Source organism: Manis javanica, chromosome X, assembly GCF_040802235.1.
Source record: "Manis javanica isolate MJ-LG chromosome X, MJ_LKY, whole genome shotgun sequence".
NCBI classification, from domain to species: domain Eukaryota; kingdom Metazoa; phylum Chordata; class Mammalia; order Pholidota; family Manidae; genus Manis; species Manis javanica.
This window is the reverse complement of record NC_133174.1, coordinates 11,221,900-11,237,928: the sequence shown is the minus strand read 5'-3', so window position 1 is coordinate 11,237,928 and position 16,029 is coordinate 11,221,900. Positions and strand designations below refer to the sequence as shown.

At 37.0% G+C, this 16,029-nt stretch overlaps 1 protein-coding gene and 1 non-coding gene across 11 annotated transcripts in view; both read right to left on the bottom strand.

Annotated features, from left to right (window-relative positions):
• REPS2 (RALBP1 associated Eps domain containing 2) overlaps positions 1–16,029 on the bottom strand; it is a 234,520-nt gene that overhangs the window by 47,024 nt on the left and 171,467 nt on the right. The window lies entirely within an intron of this gene.
• LOC118972793 (small Cajal body-specific RNA 24) lies at positions 7,699–7,828 on the bottom strand. The gene has a single exon (XR_005061880.1).

The following is a 16,029-nucleotide window of genomic DNA, read 5'->3' as shown; positions in this document are numbered from 1 at the left end:
TAATGGCAGCTACTATCATAATTAGGTTTCCCAGGCATACATTCAACTACTGCAAGTAGTAGCCAATTCAACATAAGGGACTTTTCCCCTCTTGCAAAAAAATGAAAACCTAGACTAACAAAGTTCTGACGCCAGTTTAAATTATAAGTAAATCCCATAAGAAAGTTACCCATAATCCAAATTTGTGCCACTGAATATTACTGCTACTAATATTGGAGGGAAGATACTTTAAAAAATAAAAGCTCTTTCAGGCTTTCGGATTGCATGGCTGTCTCAGCAGACAGCTTATACTGAACATCTCTGGTGGCCTCCTACAGCAGGCCAATCCAACACTGGAGACGCCCGGGGGAACACTGACAGAGAAGCTCAGGGAGAATTTCAGTGGAAGTGGATAATCAGTAATTATAATGGGCAACTAGTCCCTGGATGTAACAGCCACACAGCATAATCCCTTGGGGATTCCTGAAACCAACTGGATTATGGACAACATCCACGAATAAGACTTACTATTACAACTAAAGGATCTTGGGTAATTTATTTTGGTCTAAAAGGCATTTTGTTCTTCTATTTCCAATTTCTAATAATAGACCAGAGATGAGTCAAGTCTGAACCCTACCCTCTCTTCGTCAAATACCTACAGCCATATTATAATATCATTTACAGAGTCAACAACACAGACCTCACAAAATTGTGATTGACAACAAGATTCTCTTGAGACACATATTCCCCGCTGGATAAGGTTGAAGATGTCATAGGCATGCCTCTTGCCACACCAAACAGGCCATGACTAAACAGGAACCCACCACCAGCACAATTCAAAGGAATCTGGTTATGAGGCCTTTAGAAATCCTTTTTGGCTGGTTCCCCACCTCTCACATAGACTCATCCAATATTTTAAACTTATAATTTTAAATTCCCTTCCCAACTCCACTGGTTTTTTATTAGTGATAGGGTATTTGAATAAGATCTTTTCTGACCACTGATAGCATATACATAGATGGTGATTACTGTCCCCTTTTGGGTTGACACAGTCCTTCCTTCATGAACTATGTCCATCAGAGGAAGGTAACTTAAAAAATTAAATTAGAAATAGCTGGCTAGAAATGGAGCTAAAAAAATTACATAAGAGTTAGGAACCAGCCATAAAATAAATTCAGTACTTATGAGGATGTAGAACTGGAATGGGAACAATATTGATAGGGGTATAAATCAGAACAAACACTTTATAAACCTCTTTGGCAGTATCCACTACAGCTGAATATAGGCCTTCCCTATGACCCAGAAGTTCTACTCTAGGAATCTATGCAAGAGGAATGAAAACATAGTCCATTCAAAAACTTTTACACGAATATGCATAGCAGCATTATTCATAATTGCCAAAACTGGAAAACTACCGAAATGTCCATCAATGATAGAAAATATATATTTGCACATACAATGGAATACTATATAGCAATGATCTACAATTACACCCAACAATATGGATGAATCACACAGTTATCACTTCAGCAAAAGAAAACAATCACAAGAGTATATACTGAATGGTTCCATTTACGTAAGGTAGAAAGCAGGTAAAACTAATCTATGCCTTTAGATTAACGAGACATTAACAGTAACCCTAAGAATAAAGGAGAGTAATTGGAAAATGTATTAAGAGGGGCTTTCTGAGGTATTATTAGTAATATTGTTTCTTGATTTCAGTGCTGATTACACACGTGTTCAGCTTGTGAAAACTGAGTTGCATGCTCAATGTGTACTTTTCAATATACATATTACATTTCAATAAAATTTAAAAAAGAAATCCATTAAAGCCAATTTCCTGTAATGTCCTTAAAGTGCCACCTAGTGGTACAAGTTAAACATACACAAGAAGGAAGTTTCACCTTTAGCGATTTCAAAAATACAGCCCCATTTCTAACAGCACATTCTGGGATTGAGCTGAAACAGTGCCGTAGTCCAAAAAGACAAAAAAAAAAAAAAAAACTCTTGCCTAGCACACAGAATCCTGACACAACACAAGAATTCAGTGGCAAGTTAAAGCTGTCTACTACAGAGAACACCAGTACCAATGAGCCAATGAGGCACATCTCTTCCCAATTCCACCTGTGATCAGCCTTGCTGGGAGTATTTACAACAGAGACATTGGCAAAGGCTACAAATTGGGGCGTTTTCTTTTTGGGGAGAGATGGTTTACCAGCACACCAGTAGGTGATACCTATAGAGTGTGATGAGCACAACAGGATATTTAAGAGGGAGAAAAAATCTTTTATCCTGTTTTCCCAGGACAGGCTTCTCTCCCTCTTCTCATCTTGAAGGCAAGGCCTTATAGTTTGGTTTCTTCTAATTATTCTGGAAAAACACAAAGTAGTGAAAAACCACCCACAGCAAGTCTTTGAAGCTGCCAGTTGAGTAAAGGGTATCTGCTCAAGGTTTTGCTAGGAAAGACAGAGCATCTTGGTCAGATTAAGGTCCTCAAGGCCAAGCCACAAACTATAGCCACAGGCATCATGCTCCCTGAGTTAGCAGATGGAGGGTTAAAGGGCTGATGAGGAAGTCTTTCCTCCTTTCCACTGATTCTTCTCCTTCACATTTCCATTAGTTACAGCAAGAGGTGATGATCTGGGTTTGGCCTATAGGCTGTAGTTTGCTAACCCCTGGTGAAGGCAAAGGGCCAGCCCGTGAAAGGTTGCAGAAGTGGGAAAGAACATGATTCTACTAGCAGTTTAGTAAGCCAGCCCAGCACTCATTCTGGGCTTGTGAACAGCTCATTTCTGGCTATCGTGTGTCTGTTCATGTTTGCCAACTACACTCTGCCTCTGTTTTGCTGGGCCTACTCTGATAATAATTATAATGGCTAATTGTCATTAAAGCTGACCATATGCCAGACACCATTCCAAGTGCTTTAAGGATATTAACTCATTTAATCATTACAATAACTCAATGAAAATAGACACTACCATTATCCCCATTTTACAGATAGTGAAATTGAGACACAGAGAGGCTAAGTAATTTGCCCAGACACATAGCCAGTAAGAGGCAGATAGGATTTGGACCAAAAGCCCATGTTCCTAACTGCTCTGTCTGGGTGCCTCCCTGGGCCCAACCCCTAGTTGTCCTCCACTGTCCTTTTCCATTAATACCATAGCATATTTGGGGGCCTCCCATCCCACCCCACCCCCACCCCACTTCGACACTTGCTCCTCCCCTGACACTTAGGAGTGCTTCCTGGTTTCTGTCATTGTGTGGTATGGGAACAAAGAAGAGAAATAAGAATTCCACCAGTCAAGAATCTAGAAACCAACCATAACTGACCTTCAGGAGAAAAACTGAGCTATCTTGTTAGTTACAGGAAACATGGATTCCAGGTAGTGCCTACAACTCCTAACAATAAAGCATGAGGAGATGGATTTAAATGAGACACATGGAAAATGACGGTTATATATATGTACCATGAGAGACTATAAATGGATGGTATTAGGCATGACTGCTGTCAGAGGGTGAAAGAAGATGAAGGGGCCACAGGAGAAGAAGCCAATCACAACCTTTGTGCCCCCACAGTTCTGAACAAAGTATTGGCTTATCAGAAGCATATCCCACTAATAACTGATTAGATGAATTTACCACATCTTCCAGAGGAATGATGCCAGCAAAGTAAGTGTTGCACAATACCATAAGCATGATAACAATGAGAAGGGGAAATCTAAGAAAGAACACAAGCTTCTAGTGGTGGGCTGAAGCTGATTAAGAGGTTTTGTAACATAAAAGGTATCCCTGATAACACGGTAACTCACTTGTTTAAAAGACAGAGGTTAAGAAAATAATCCTAAAATATGGTTGGTTAGCACAGCATAGGAGAAAGAGCTGGCAGGCTGGGACAAGATAACCAGTGTTAGAGCCACAGCTTTAACTCTTACTTGCTGTGGGTGACCTTGAACAAATAAGTTCTCTAGCCTTAGTTTATATCTGCAAAATGAGGACAGCAATAGAACCTATTGCTCATGGTTGTTATGAGGATTAAATGAGTTAATATTTTTCAAACACTTCAAAGACCATCTAGTACATAAGTACTATACTTAAGTGCTTGCTAAATTGATAAAATAATCACAAAGCCTCTATGGTTTGTATATTTTTTAAAACCAACTTTGAAATGCATAAATAACAATTATTTATTATACAGAAGTTCTGCCTTTCTGTTCCCTTTTAGAAGGCAGAGTAAGGGTTACAGGTGGCTTTTTGCTACACTAAATATGGCCTAATGACCAAAATGTGAAGGTTACTTTGGCCAAGATGAATGTACATCTAAACTGGGGAAGGCCCTTTAAAAATAAGCATTTTAGCTTAATGTAGGGAAATACTTCATATTTGGAAAATCATTGGTGGGCACAGAGCCTGGAAATTCTTACTAACTTTTGCTTAGCAGGCCTATAGTTAATTTGTGTGACAAGAAATGCATGATTTTTCTCTCTCTAAATGCTTATCATTAAATTTCTAGTACCTCCCTAGAAATCGTTCCAGCTCTCCTCTTTTACAAGAGCTGGCTCTGTCACTTACTAGCTGTGAGGCTTCAAAAGTAGCTTACTTCTACTCTCTGAACCTCAACTTGCTATTCTATAAAATGACGTGCAATGACAGATGTGAGAGCATGAGTACAAAAGTGACTCAGACACACTCAGAAACAAGATAAAGATCCCTGTGGGGCCAAATCACAAAGTGGGAGGCCAGGCTGAAGATTCAGAACAGCAGAAGAGCTGAGAGCTCCCACTAGGGACCGAAACGCCCCACATGAAGCAGGCAACCAGCACCAAGATCATTCTCTGAAGCCAGAGGCTGAGGAGATGCTTCACTACCTAGAAAGCTGCAAACCCAGGAGGACGCCTGTGAAGCCCTGGGCTGCCTACTTAGGAAAGGAAGCAGATAGAGCACTGCAGCTCTGTCTTGGGCTCAGTCACCATCCGGTGCCACCTGCACAATCCCTGTACCATCTGCTCCAATGGAAGCACTGAACCTCAAGTACAAGAATTGGCCCTAGACTGGAGACCCATGAGTGTGGGGTTGTGGGGTATGGTTGGCAGAGATGCCATGAACTGCTAGAAAGGGAGGAGCTCAGGGAACTGAGAATGAAATTAAACTCCAACTCAAAATAAGACTCCTCAACAAATTTTCAAAAAGCATGAAGAAAAAAACCAACACTAAGAGAAAGAATGGCCAAAATAAAAAAAGAGACAGAGAGAGGTGAATTTATTCCTGACAAAAATGAAAATAGAACAAGTTGAAAAAACTTTAGTACTTATGTTTAGAATCCTCCCAAAGTTAAAAGTAGGGAACACATCCTAATAAAGAACAGACAAGTATGAAATAGAAACTAGGAAAAGTGAAACAAGAACAGATTGATATAAAAAATAATGGACAAAACCTGCAATTATACAGTTATATGAAAAATTATTAATTTGAAAGAAGAAGATGATTTTATTCAGGTCCAGCCTAGCAACATCATGACATAAAAAAGATGAAAGAGCTATTACTGGATTATTCAAAATAAAAGATGTGTTGACAGAATAGAAACATAACTAACTAAAGTTTGAGAAGAAAATAGAAGAAATAAGTGGAGAATCAAAACCAGTAGTGACATAATTAAGAGTGTTCTAAAATTAAAGACATGATTTTCCAGATGAAAAATGCACACCAAGCATCATCCGGAATAAATTTAAATCTACACCTAGACACATCACAATGAAACTGAAACAGAACATTGAAAATAAAGTTTTAAAAGCCACCTAAAGAAAAGACACTCTCCCCAAAGAAACCAAAAATAGACTAATAGTAGAATTCTCAGCAGCAATAATGAATGCCAGAAGAGAAGTAATACATTGAAAATGCTGAGAGAAAATCACCTTAATCTAGAATTCTGCACACAGCAAAATTACCATTTGAGAGAAAGGCAGTAAGAGTTTACTATCCAGAGAACACAGATGAAAAAGCTACTAGATGATGTATTTCAGTAAACTGTTTATATGAACCTCACAATTGCTGGAGTTATCCTAACTATACGATCATGCAATATTAATATTCTGTCTTACCATAAGTTCTGAGAGCAGGGTCTCTTAAAATTAGCTTCCAAAGGTCATTTTGTTCTAATAGAGCTTTGAATGACTTTTTTTCTCTATTCTAGTTGTCATCAGAGAGCATTTTTTCCCTTTTTCACAATCATTAATTGAAAGAGGACACCTTTAAAAAGAAAAATGACATGATTTTCCCACCAAAACAGCTATTTAAACTTCAGCCAATTACTTAGCAGTTTACCCACAAATGCTAACTAGACGTGTGACATTTAGGGCTGAAATGTCTGGAGACTTTCGTGGCTACCCTAATCTCACACATACTACTCACACACAGTCTCCAGAAACTATAGAGTGCATCTGTATAAGCACATTATTATAAGATGAGATAGGTAATTTATGAATGAATGACTTGATTTAGGTGACCCTGTAGACCCCTAACAAGAGTTAATGGAAATCCACTGAGGAGTTGAGAATCTCAAAAGCCTACTAGGAAGGAAATGATGGTCAGTAACACTGGGAAAGTAAATCAAAATGTGACCAGAGCAAAGGGGCCAATACTACATTCCATGGACCTTCAGGATCACCCTCAGAGAGCAGAACACCTTACTGTCGAAGATCTACTAAATACTTTTATGCAGTACAAATGAGACACATTTCTCTATTTGGCTGTTATCTCTGTTTTCTACTATTTCCCACGGTATTACTTTAACAGATACCTAATATTCTATTAGGAAGATATATAATACTGTTAAACAGAAGCCTTCTTCTTGGACATTTATGTTGTCTATATTGCTTTTATTTTTATCGATGATAATAAAATCAATGTCATCAAAGAACTTTTCATTTCTTTCGAACTAGTCCTCAGGATAAATTCTAATGGCATTTGTTGATAGCTGGCAAAACATTAAATGCTCTTTTTAAAAAGGGGGAATTTATACTTAGTCTTTCCTCCTCTATTCCAATGCCAGTATTTCATCACTATTTCTTACTCACTCTTCTCATTAAATTTATCACTATGGCCATTTCCTCTGCCTTTCAAATTTCTCATTCAGAACCAACTGTCTGAGAAGTTTTCGAATTTCTTTCATAAATCCTGATAAGAGGACTTGACAACTCTCAAGATTCAATCAACAGAGGCTGAGCTAAACCACAATTGTTTCTTCATGCTACCCCAACCTGGAGCTATCATTCACTCTTCAAGTAGTCTATGAAACAATTCTATAACTAGAGAACACAGAGTAAAATGTACCACCCAAGTCAATACAGGAATAAATACCTTAGACCAAACAGAATCATTCTACTTAAGTATTCAACTTTGATAATTTCAAAACTGTGTTATCTACAGCAAGACAGAGATTTGTCAGGACCTGGTTTTAATTTAAAATAGAGCCTTTTATTTTAACTAGAGGACAACACAAGCTTAATTACATTCTTGGTCAGTCTAGCTAAAGATTTGTCAATTCTACTGATCTAAAAAAAAAACACTTTTGGTTTCAGTGTTATCTCCACTGCTTTCCTATTCTCCATCTCCATCCTATTCTTCATTTTCTTCTTCCTTCTGCTAGCTTTGGGTTTAGCTAGCTCTTCTTTTTCTAGTTTCTCACAGTGTGAAATTAGCTTATTTGACTTTTTAAAAAATAAATGTTAGCAGTGGAATGATCCACCTTTTTTACTTGCAAAGGGTGAACAGAAAGCTACTATATTTCTCTAGGACATTTATAAAGAGTTATCTTCACCTTAAGAAGACACTAACCAAAAATAAATGTCCAGTTATTTGACTTTTTAATGTAAGTGGTTACAGCTATAAATTTCCCCAAGTACTGCTCTCACCGCATCTCATAGGTTTTTGGTAAGTTTCCATTTACATTCATCTTAAGGTATTTTCTAATTTCACTTGTAATTTCTTCTTTGACCAACTGGTTTTTTTAACACTATGTTGTCTAGAGGAATAAAGGAATGGAGAGGAACTACAAAAACAACCAGAAAACAATTAATAAAATGGCAGTAAGTACATACCTATCAATTACCTTAAATATAAATGGACTGAATGCACCAACCAAAAGACATCAGGTGACAGAATGGATAAAGAAACAGACCCATCTATGTGCTGCTATAAGAGACTCATTTCAGACCCAAAGACATACACAGACTGAAAGTGAAGGGATGGGAAAAGATTATTTTATGTAAATAACAGGAAGAAAAGAGTAGGGGTAGAAGTACTTGTATCAGACAAAATAGATTTCAAAACAAAGAAGTGACAAGAGACAAAGAAGGACATTACATAATGATAAAGGGGTCAGTCCAAAAAGGGGATATAACCATTATAAATATCTATGCACCCAACAGTAGGATCACTTAAATATGTAAAACAAATACTAACAGAATTAAAGGGGGAAATAGATGCAACTCATTCATATTAGGTGACCTTAACATGTCACATCAACAGATAGATCAACCAGACAGAAAATAAAAAGAGAGGCACTGAACAACACATTAGATCAGGTGGACTTAACAGACATCTACCAAACATTCCATCCAAAAGCAGCAGGATACATATTTTTCTCAAGTATACATTGAACATTCTCCAGAACAGATCACATACTAGGCCACAAAAAGAGCCTCAATGAATTCAAAAAGATAGAAATTGTATCAAGCAACTTCTCAGAGCACAATGGTATGAAACTAGAAAGAAATTACACAAAGAAAAAGTCCACAAACACGTGGAGGCTAAACAACATGCTTCTAAATAATCACTGGATCAATGAACAAATCAAAACAGAAATCAAGCAATACATGGAGACAAATGAAAACAAAAATATAACAATTCAAAAATTCATAGGATGTTGCAGAAGCAGTTCTAAGAGGGAAGTACATAACAATACAGGCCTACCTCAAGAAACAAGAACAATCCCAAATAAACAGCCTAAACTTACAATTAAAGAAACTAGAAAAAGAAGAACAAATGAAACCCAAAGTTAGTAGAAGGAGGGACATAATAAAGATCAGAACAGAAATAAAATAGAGAAGAATAAAACAATACAAAAAAATCAACAAAACCAAGAGCTGGTTCTTTGAGAAGATAAAATAGATAAACCCCTAGCCAGAGTTATCAAAAAAAAAAAGAGTACACAAAATCAGAAACAGAAAAGGAGTAGTCACAACAGATACCACAGACACACAAAGAATTATTAGAGAATACTATGAAAAATTATATACCAGTGAACTGGACAACCTAGAAGAAATGGACAAACTCTTAGAAAAATACAATCTTCTAAGACTGACCCAGGAAGAAACAGAAAATCTTCCAATTTTCAGGACAGACTGATTACCAGTAACGAAATTGGATTGGTAATCAAAAAACTCCCAACAAACAAAATTCCAGAACCAGATGGCTTCAAAGTTAAATTCTACCAAACATTTAAAGACCTAATACCCATCCTTCTTAAAGTATTCCAAAAAGCAGAAGAGAAGGAAATAATTTCAAACTCATTCTATGAGGCCAGTATCACTCTAGTACCAAAACCAGATGGAGACACTACAAAATAAGAAAATTTTAAACAAATATCCCTGGTGAACATAGATGCAAAAATCTTCAACAAAATATTACCAAACCTAATTCAAAAATACATCAAAAGGATCATCTATCACAACCAAGCAGACTATTCCAGGGATGCATGGATGGTACAATATTCATAAATCAATCAATGTCATACACCACATTAACAAAAGGAAGGATAAAAACCATATATGATCATCTCAATAGATGCTGAAAAAGCATTTGACAAAATGCAACATCCATTCATAATTTTAAAAAAAACCTCTCAACAAAATGGGTATAGAAGGTATGTAGCTCAACATAAAAAAGGCCATATACAACAAACCCACAGCTAACCTCATACTCAATGGTGAAAAGCTGAAACCTCTTTCTCTAAGATCAGGAACAAGACAAGGATACCCACTCTTAGCACTTTATTCAACATAGTACTGGAGGTCCTAGTCACAGCAGCAGAAAACAGAAAGAGATAATAGGCATCCAAACTGGTAGGGAAGAAGTCAAACTGTCACTATTTGCAGATACATAGAAAACCCTAAAGATACATAGATACATAGAAAACCCTAAAGAGTCCACAAAAACAAACTATTGGAATAACTGGATCCAGCAAAGTTGCAGGATAGAAAATTAACACACAGAAATATGTTGTATTCCTATATACTAGCAGAAAAAGAAATCAGGAAAACAATTCCATTTACAACTGCATCAAAAAGAATAAAATACCTAGGAATTAAACCTAACCAAGAAGTGAAAAGACCTGTTGAAAACTACAAGACACTCAAGAGAGAAATTAAAGAAGACACAAATAAATGGAAACCTATCCCATGCTCATGGATAGGAATAATTAATATTGTCAAATTGGCAATCCTGCCCAAAGCAATTTACAGATTCAATGCAATACCTATCAAAATACCTATTGCATTTTTCAATGAACTACAGCAAATAGTTCTAAAATTCACATGGAACTACAAAAAAAAAAAAAACCAAATAGCAAAAGCAATCTTGAGAAAGAAAAACAAAGCTGGGAGTATTATGCTGCCTGACTTCAAGTTATACTACACAGCTATAGTAATCAAAACAGTATGGTAATCAAAACAGTCTGGTACAGGCACAAGAACAGACCAATAGATCAACTGAATAGAATAGAAAGCCCAGATATAAACCCACGCATATGTGGTCCATTAATATACGATAAAGGAGCCATGAGTATACACTGGGGAAAAGACAGTCTCTTCAATAACTGCTGTTGGGAAAATGGGACAACTACATGCAAAATAATGAAATTGAATTACTAACTCCATAAACAAAGGTAAACTCAAAATGGATCAAAGACCTAAATATAAGACATGAAACCATAAAACACTTAGAAGAATACACAGGCAAAAATCTCTTGAACATAGACATGATCACTTTTTTCCTGGCCACATCTTGTCAAACAAGTGAAACAAAATAAAAAATGAACAAGTGGAACTACATCAAACTAAAAGCTGTACAGCAAAGGACACCATCAGCAGGACAAAAAGGCAACCTACAGAATTGCAGAATATATTTGTAAATGATTTATCTGATAAGGGTTCTTAACATTCAAAATATATAAAGAACTCATATAACTCAACACCAAAAATAAATAAATAACCTGATTAAAAAATGGGCAAAGGACCTGAACAGACATTTCTCCAAAGAATAAATACAGATGGCTAACAAGTACATGAAAAGATGCCCCACATTGCTAATCACCAGGGAAATGCAAATTAAAACCACAATGAAATATCAACTCACCAGTCAGAATGGTCCCTTTCCAAAAGACAAGAAATAACAAATGTTGGCAAGGATGTGGAGCTAAAAGGAACCCTCCTACACTGTTGGTGGGAACGTAAATTGGTGTAGTCACTGTGGAAAGCAGTATGGAGGTTCCTCAACAAACTAAAAATAAAATACCATACGATGCAGTAATTCCACTTCTAGGAATTTACCTGAAGAAAACAAAATCCCTGATTCAAAAAGATACATGCACCCCTATGTTTACTGCTGCATTACATGCAATAGCCAAGATATGGATGCACCCAAAGTGTCCATCAATAGATGAATGGATAAAGAAGGTGTGGTACATATACACAATGGAATATTTTTCAACCATAAAAAAAGAAATACTGACATTTTCAGCAACACGGATGGACCTACAGGGTACTATGCTAAGTGAAACAAGCCAGGTGGAGAGAGACAAGTACTGTAGGACTTCTATGTGGAACCTAAAAAGAAAACAAATCAAAATGAACAAAATAGCAGTAGACTCAAGACACTGAGAAGAGACTGGTGGTTACCATGCAGGAGGGGTTGTCCATTTTTTAATCAGGTTATTTGGGTTTTTTGGTGTTAAGGCATATGAGTTCTTTACGTATTTTGAATGTTAAACCCGTATCAGATAAATCATATACAAATATATATTGGGTAGAGAGGGAGGGTGAGGGAAATAAAAGGGCACAAAAATTCTCATAATATAATTATCATAATATAAATTGCTCATGGGGATGGTAGTACAGCATGGAGAATATAGCCAGTGATTCTGTAACATCTTTCTATGTTGACAGATAGTATCTGTACTAGGCAGGGGGGGTGGTATAAGGATTTAATATTATGGGTAACTGTGAAACCACTGTGTTGTATACTTGAAACCAATCTAAGATTGTGTATCAATAATACTTCAATAAAAAAAGACTATGTTGTCTAATTTCCACATATTAGTGAATCTTTCAGTTTCCCTTCTGTTACTGATTTCTAGTTTCATTCCACTGTGATCAGAGAAGATACTGTGTATGATTTCAATCTTTTTAAATTTACTGAGACTTGTATTATGGCTAACATATGGTCTATCCGGGACAATGTTCCATGTGCACTTGAGAAAAATGCATACTCTGCTGTTGTTGGGTGGAGTGTTGGATAGATAGATATCTGTCACTCTAGTTGATTTACAGAATTGCTCAAGCTTTATTTCCGTATTCGTCTTCTGTCTAGTTGTTCTCTCACTTAAAGTGAGATACTGAAGTCTCTATTATTACAGACCTATTACTCCCTTCAATTCTGTTGGCTTTTGCTTCATGTATTTTTGGGCTGTGCCATTAGGTATGTTCATGTTTGTATTTTTATCATCTTAATGGACTGATCGTTGTTATCAATACATAATGTCCATGTCTCTTTTAACAATTTTTATCTCTAAGTCTATTGTGTCTAATAATAATAGAGCCACCCCAGCTCTCTTTTGGTTATTCTTTGCATGTAATACCTTTTCCTATCCTTTCACTTTCAACCTATTCATATCATTGAACCTAAAGTGAGTCTCTTGTAGACAGCATATAGTTGGATATTTTTTAATCCATTCTGCCTCTGCCTTTTAATTGGAGATTTTATGCCATTTAATTTGAAATAATTACTAACAAGGGAAGATTTCTGCCATTTGCTGTTTTCTGTGTCTTTAACCTGTTTTGTTCCACAATTCTTCCATCACTGTCTTCTTTTGTGACTTATTATTTTCTTGTGTACCATTTGTATTACCTTCTCATTTTTTTCTGTACATTCTCAAGTTTTTTTCCTTAGTAGTTACCTTAAGGATTGGTTAACATCTATTAACAAGTTTAGATTGATATCAACTTAGTGTGAATAGCATACAAAAACTTTGCTCCCTTACAGCCCTGCCACCTCCTATATTATTGTCACAATTTACATCTTTATACCCATGTGCCCATTAATAGATCTGTAATTATTTTAAGCATTTACATTTTAAATCATACAGCAAAATAAAAGCGGAGTTACAATACAACAATGCAGCAATACTATCTCTCACATTTACCTATATAGAGCTACCTTTTCCATCCTCATTTCTTTGTACGGCTTCGAGCTACCATCTAGCGTCCTTCCATTTCAGACTGGAAAACTCCCTTCAGCATTTTTTATAGGTTAGGTCTACTACTGACAAACTCCTTGAGTTTTTGCTTACCTGGGAATGTCTCCATCTCCAGTGATGGAGATACTTATCTGTAGGCATGTAAAGTGCCTCGCCAAGCCACATGCTGCCATCAGTTTGGGGTTAGGAGACTAGACTCCCCCTTTGGTCCCTGCTGAAGCCATGTCAGCCAGAAGGAAAATACCACCCTAAGCTGTGTGCTGCCACTGGGTGAGGGGCAAGAGACCAGATTCCCCAGTCAGTTTCTGCTCACATCAGAGTGAGGGGCATTCATGGCATTAGCCAAAGGTAGGGCAGGTATTGTCAAAAAGTTTTATATATAGCTTGGCTACCTCTTTCTCAGTCCTTTGGCTAGGGAGTAAAGTTTAGTTGGGGCTTTTTTTTTCTTTTGTCTGCATCTGTTGGCAGTTCTGGGTTGCAGGCTTCTCCACTGACCAGTCCAAGACATAGGTAGATTTTTTTAAAAAACCAGCGAACTCACTGCCATGCTGTTCTTCAAGTCCTGAGTTCCTAGCCAGTCCACTTTCCTCTTTACATCTTTCAACATCTTCTTTCTATCTTCTGTTATATTATGTTCAAGGTTTTTAGTTGTACTTAGCAGGGGGCAGGGAACAGGGAGAGATTAGTCCAAGCCATCTTGTCCTCCACTGTGTCTTACAATGTTTCATGTATACTTGCAGTGAAATTTTTCTTGGACAGAGGAATACAGCACAGAATCAGAGACCTGAAGCACTAGTAGGATCCACCTAAGTCTCATCTTCTCATTTCACAGAAGAGGCAGTAAGTAGGTCCATGAGACTAATTTGCTTACTTCCCCGAAGCCGGAGGCTACACAGTAGTACGGCTAAGAATAAGACTACAGAAACACACATTCATATAGTGCTGCACAGCTTAGCTAAAGATAAATTCTGGGCCTAGATATTCTTTCCTTAATCACAGAAATACTCACTAACATACTGTGACTTTCAGCTGACCTACAGCATGCACTGTAGGACAGAACACAGCAACACTTAGAAAGAAAATTTAGGTGGCATCTTAGGTGATGTATGTTTGTAAATTCTCCTCAGAATAATTACTGAGTTTTTCATTTATGAATACATAGAAAAATACCGCTTGACACATACTAAATTTGTATTTGGGGATGAGTGAAAATTAGGATGTTGTACATGCCTTTGGAAGCTCACAGAGACACTTTACCTACACAGCCAATACATTAAGGTGATTTGATGACTAATGTACATTATGTCAGGTCATCTGAATATAACACAGGATCTCAAGATATCTGATGCATACTCACTGAGTTCTAATTTGATAAAGAAAAAAGCCATGAAATTTTAGAAGCAGTGATATTTCTATAGTGTTTATACTTCAAGAATGTTTCTTGCTGTTTTCTTATAGAGGTTTGAAAGCTGCCCATGACATAATACTTTATTTTACTCTCATGAAAATGGATTTAGTATATGTTTAAAATGGATTCAGTATGTGTTATACTTTAATCAAATTTACATTTTAAAAATGTATTAGATAACCCTGTAAGAGAGCTACATAATCATCAGTAATGCCAAAAAAAAGAGAACCTAAGAACTCTCAATTTCTTCCAGGGGAACTTACTATTTTGTATCATCAACTAATTAACTTACAGAAAGAATACTTGAAATTATAGACAGGATTTTCTTTTAAAAAGCATAAAGTATAAGCATTTCAGAAGAAGTTCAGGCCTACCCACTGCCATTTGAGTTTAAGTGAGCCTGTTTTTCCTCCCAAATCAAATGAAGGTAGCATTTTATAAAAAGATATATATAAGAACTTTGGCTTTGAAATAGAGCAGCATGCCCAGCATATTCCTATTGGGTTCAAAATTGCCTTAGAGACCTGATTCTAGCCAGATGACAAAGTCAGATAAGGCTGAGTGGACTATGGTTTCCTTTTCAAGGCCATCTGTATTAATGGCTAGTCCTTCACAATGTCCACACAGAACTTAAGGAACACAGTGACTATTCCTTCTAGCAAGACCTTTCCGTCATGCCTCTGACCATGACGACATCAGCCATCACAAGAAGCCGAAGACTCCCAGGCCATCTGTCGTACTCTGGATTCTTGTCCCCACAGGGTCTAGGTACATCTCCTAATCTGACCTCATGCCTTCTATACCCCTAAACTCAAGAAAGCCTTCCACTACAAGAACTCATGTCATTCCATCAAAAAAAACCCTATAGTCCCAACTTATTTAAACATTTCTTCTTCTTACCTTAATTCAGTGCTTCTCAATCATGACCGCACTTCAGAAATCCCTGGGGAGCTTTCTAAAACTCTTATGCCCAGGCCTGCCCCCACACCAAAATTTTTGGGGGTGGGACCCAGGCCTCAGAAGGATTAAAATTCCCCAGATGATTCCAATGTGCACAAGGGTGAGCACCGCTGGGCTGACACCCTGCACTCTCCCCTTAGGGACTACTCCT